We start from the raw sequence: 5293 nt of genomic DNA, 5'->3' as shown, positions 1-5293 counted from the left end.
CACACAAACAGAAAGAGATTCAGAATGTCAGAGACAGAGACTGAGAAAGACACAGCTGAAAATATAGGGACCCTTAGAGAGAAGGAGGGACAGAGATTCAGAGAGGGACCTAGGGGTGACACAGGATCCGGTGAGACACAAGCCGACAGCGCTCCAGAGATGGGGGTACACGGAGAGAAAGATTAACAGATGACCTAGAGAAAGATAGGAACCCAGAGACAGAGATCCAGAGAGGAGGGCCTAGAGAGACCAACACCAAAAACACGGGACCGGAGAGAGAGACAAAGACCCAAAGAGAGATGGAGACATAGAGACAGGATAAATACCTAGAGAGACACAGAGACGTGGAGAGATATAGAGGTGGAGACCCAAAGAGAGAAAGCAAAGGACAGAGAGAGAGACTCAGAGAGATGAGAGCAGAGGTATCCAGAGAGATAATCAGGGACAGAGACGAAGAGATGGTCCAGAGAGAGCGCAGAGGGTGGGGGAAAAAGACTTGGAACGCAGATAAATGGGGATGGGATAAACTCCCCAAGACTCAATCAGGTAGAGGTGAGGCAGAGATGACGCCTGGCTCCCCTCACCCTCTTCCAGGAGGGAGGGTGCTCCCCCTGACCCTGCCTCTCTTCCCTTCCCCCTTGCCCCCCGCCCCGCAGCACGTCCCCAGTCTCCATAGCAACCTTCCCAGATCCTGAGGGCAAATATTGTCCTGGACAGAATCAGCCGGACTGTGTTGACATAATCTCTTGCTGGTGGGGTAGGGGCTCCAGGGAACCAAGAGGCCAGGATCGGTGTGTGTGTTGGGGGGTGGAGCAGGAAAGCAGAGGGGCTCTCAGCTGGGGCCCGGAAGACAACTTCAACCTCTCCACACCTCGGTATCAAGGTGAAGTTTTCGCCGCCCTGGGGGAGAAGCCGCTGGGAGTTTCAAACCTGAATTCCCGGCTGCCCCCTGGTGTTGGTGCGTGAGCCGTCAAGCCCATTTTCTGGCATCACGGAAAGCAGGCTGACCGAGGCACTTTCCTCCTGGTTATTTATTTATTTTTTATTTTATTCTGGCCGCACGGGGCTTCTGGGATCTAGTTTTTCCGACCAGGGATTGAACCTGGGCTCTCGGCAATGAAAGCGCGGAGGGAATTTCCCGTCCTGGTTTTTAGAATCTGGCTCTTCCTCCCTCTCCCGCCAGCCCCTACTCTGATCCAGTTCGCTTCTGGCCCCCGCCCCGCCCCCCACCCCCCCGTTCTCCTACCCCAGTCATGTCCTTCTTCCTTCCATCCATCACCTCCCACCTCGACCTCCCCAGGGCAGCCAGGCTGTAAGAGTGGTCCTGCTAAAGCACAAACCAGCCGTGGTCCCTCCCCTGCTCAGAACCTGCCATGGCTCCCCAGTGCACTCAAGAGAAGAAAGCTCACGTTCCTCTCCACAGCCTTCCAGGCCTTTGCTGAGCTCTCCAGCCCTCTCTCCATCACTTCCCAACTCTTCAGACTCTTTCCCACCCCCTCTTACCTCAGTCCCAGCAGTTTTCTCTGCCTTAAATATCTCCACCCAATTTCGGTCGAGTCTTCCAAGCTCACCTCAAAATTAGCTCATTCATTCAACACATAATGATTTCCTCTCCTGGATCGTGAGCTCTGAGAAGGTAGGGCTGGGGCTGTCTCAGTCACAGCTGGGTCCCCATCATCTCCCAACACTGGTTCGGCACAGAGCTGGGTTCGGTACAGAGCTGGGTTCGGTTTACTTTATTGGGTACTTGTTTTTTCTTTTTTTTTTTTTGGCCATGGTGCGAAGCGTGTGGGATCTTTATTCCGTGACCAGGGGTCAAAAACTGAAGCTCAGAGTCTTAACTACTTTACCAGCATAAAGAGGTTCCTTCACTGGGTACTTGTTATATATCAGGCCCTGGGCTTGACAATGCTGGGGACCCCAATGGCCAAGATAGTTCTTGCCCTGCCCTCATGGAGCTCCCAGCCCAGGCATAGACCTAAACAAACAGAAGGAGAGGTAGAAAGAAAAACAGGAAGAAAGAAAGAGTTGGAAAGACAGAGGGAAAAAAAAGACGCTGAGAGAGGAAAAAAAAACACTGTCCCAAATCAGAAATAGAAGTACTGCTACCCCTACTGCTGTCGAGTCGCTCAGATGTGGCCCACTCTGCAGCCCCATGGACTGCAGCACGCCAGGCTTCTTTGTCCTTCACTATAACCCAGAGTTTGCTCAGACTCATGTTCATTCGTCAGTAATGCCATCCAACCATCTCATCCTTGGTCTCCCTCTTCTCCTCCTGCCTTCAATCTTTCCCAGCATCAAAGTCTTTTCCAATGAATCAGATCTTCCCATCAGGTGGCCACAGTATTGGAGCTTCAGCTTCTGCATCAGTCCTTCCAATGAATATTCAGGGTTGATTTCCTTTAATATTGACTGCTTTGATCTCTTTGCTGTCCAAGGGATTCTCAAGAGTCTTCTCCAGCACCACAGAACTACTACTACTAATTAACAAATAATAATAATAGGTACCATATTTATTAATCAGTACCATATTGGGCATTTTACATGCACGTATCTCACTTGATCCTCATAACAGACCTTCAGCAGAGGCTTTTTTTCCCCCTAAACTGCAAGGCATATGGGATCTTAGTTCCCCGACCAAGGATCAAACCCATGTGCCCTGCAGTGGAAGTTCAGAGTCTTAACTATTGGACCACCAGGGAAATCCTGACATCTTGGCGTGTCATCCTCGCCGCCCCACCCCACCCCTAACAGCCCAGCAGCCTAAACTCCTCTGCCTGTGGTTCCTTCATTCACACCCTGGCTCCCCTCCCCTTCCCCAACTGCAGGCTTTGAAGTCCCTTGGGCTCCCTCCGTCCTCTGGGGACACTCCAGTAACAGCCTTTAGCACATTGCACATTTCAACCCGTTGCATATCGTTCTGTATGTAGGAGTCTGATTTCCCCTTTCCTAGAATCTGAGCTTAGGGAGGTGGAGGCTGGGAGAAATGGGAGTTGGGAAGGCAAGAAATCTGAGTTCCTGCTTTGTTTCTTCAGTAAGAAAATTAGCTGTGATCATAGAATGATAATGGCCCACGTCTATTTTAGTCATCACTTGGAACTTATTATTGATTTTTAAAAATTTATTTTTATCTAGCTGTGTCGGGTCTTAATTGCAGCATGTGGGACCTACTCCCCTGACCAGGGATCGAACCCAGGCCCTCTGCATTTGGAGCGTGGAGTCTTAGGGAAGTAAGTCCCTATTGACCTCACATAGTAGTTGTTCACTGGCACACGAACAGGGGTTGCTGCCTTTTACTTGTGCCTACTGTGTGCCGGACACTGTCCTCCTGTGTGATTTACCAATGTGGCCTCCCTGGGCCTCATGGAGGATACAGTGACAAACCGCCAACATCTGCCACAAGATTTGGTGCTCCCATTATCTCCCGATGCCATCTACCTCCTGCTCTCCTCTTCACATGGAAGCTCTCCACAGTTCCATCATCAACAGCCTTCTTGTTGCCAAACTCATGCCTACCTAGGGACCTTTGTACTTCATGTTCCCGCTGCCTGGAAAGTCACCCCCCTTCCCCCTGCCCCTGTGTGATTGCTTCCTGCATGTCGTTCACATCTCAGCTCAAATGTCACTTTCTCAGAAAGACTTTCTCTGGCCACACTCTCTAAATTAGCCTCAGCCTCCCATCCTTGACAATATCACTCTGTCTTATCTCTCTAATGCCAGGACCTGAAATGATCTTACAAGCTCTGTGCCTGTTTCTTCATCTATCAAATGGTGATGAAACTAGGGCTTGTGGTGAAGATAACTGAGTGCTTGGCACATAGGAAGTGCTCGGTAAATGTTAGTTATTATTAACACTCTTTATTTGTTTTGTGTCTTGTGGTTTACCTCCTCCAGAAACTGCAGGGTCCATGAGAGCAAATTCTGGGGGCTGACTTGCTTATCACTGAAACTCTGGCACTTAGAGCTTGGCACATGATAGGCACTCAGTAAACATTTTTTAATGAATAAAAGAAGTCGGTTCGATATTTAACCTTCACTCCCCTCCTCCCTGCTGTTTCCAGATGTGGAAACCGAGGCTCAGGGTCACAATCAGACCCTGGTGGAGTCAGGACTCAAACCCAGGTCAATTTGGTTCTAAAGCCCTGAGCTTCAAGGCCTGGCTGTGTCCAGAAGCAAATCTCTTCTGATTTACGGTCACTTCCCAGGTGGGGCAGTTGGTAAAGAATCAGACTGCCAATGCAGAAGGCACAAGAGACCCGGGTTCGATCCCCGGGTCATGAAGATCCCTTGGAGAAGGAAATGGCAACCTACTCCAGTATTCTTGCCTGGAAAATTCCATGGACAGAGGAAATTGGTGGGGACTACAGTCCATGGGGTCGCAGAGAATCTGACACGACTGAGCACGCACTGGCTGGCTGACATACATATGTCTCTATATATCTGGCCCCCAGATATATAGCATGGTCTGGGTCATTTCTAGGGGCTGACTTTCAATAAGGACTCGGAGAAAGTGGTTCAGTATTCTTTAAATCCATTGTCAGGTTTTCTTCCCTTTTCTCTCCCCACAACTTCGGAGCCAGCTCCGACTGACACCGCCAGTCGTCCAAGCGTCACAACTAGGCCTTTGTCAAAACCTGGACTGGATAATAAGGTGGGAGGTGAAGCCTGTGGGGGAGGAGCTAAGGGCCGGGGCTGGCCAATAGGAAAGTGGAAGGAAAGGTGAGGGAGGGACTAACAGACTTAGGGTAGAGGGGGCTCTAAACTTCAAGGGCGGAGCCAATCCTATCGGTTGGCTGGGTCTAGATGCTCAGGAGGCGGTGCCAAAAGCTCTGGGGGCGGGAATAGAACTTTAGCTCCCCCCACGGGGTTCGGGGGGGGGGGGGTGGAGCTAAGAGCCTTGAGGGCTGGTGTAGATAGAATAAACAAGAGCTCGAAGAAATGAGCTAGAATAAGAGTTCCAGGGCGGAGCTTGTGGGTATCTGGGCGGATTTGAGGCTCCAGGATTTGGTCTTGCAAGGAGGCTTCTCGAAAACCCAGGAAAAGATTAGGAAGATCTGGGGGATGTGGGAGTGTCTTCTTCTACCCTACCTTTCTCTAAAAGCCAGGGGCTATGCTTCGGGCTGAAAAGCAGAGAAGGCCCTGCCCCTTCCAATCCTTTTGCATCCCTATTGGTGGAGGGGTCCTGCGCGACAGGCTCTCATTGGTCCTGAACAGGCGAGGAGGGGGTCTAGAGAGAATATGCGCCTGTTGTGGGCGGTACCAGACAGTACCGAGAGGGATCTCGGCTCAACCA

This window comes from Bos javanicus, chromosome 18 (genome assembly GCF_032452875.1).
Source record: "Bos javanicus breed banteng chromosome 18, ARS-OSU_banteng_1.0, whole genome shotgun sequence".
Classification (NCBI taxonomy): Eukaryota; Metazoa; Chordata; class Mammalia; order Artiodactyla; family Bovidae; genus Bos; species Bos javanicus.
This window is presented reverse-complemented; position numbering follows the sequence as displayed.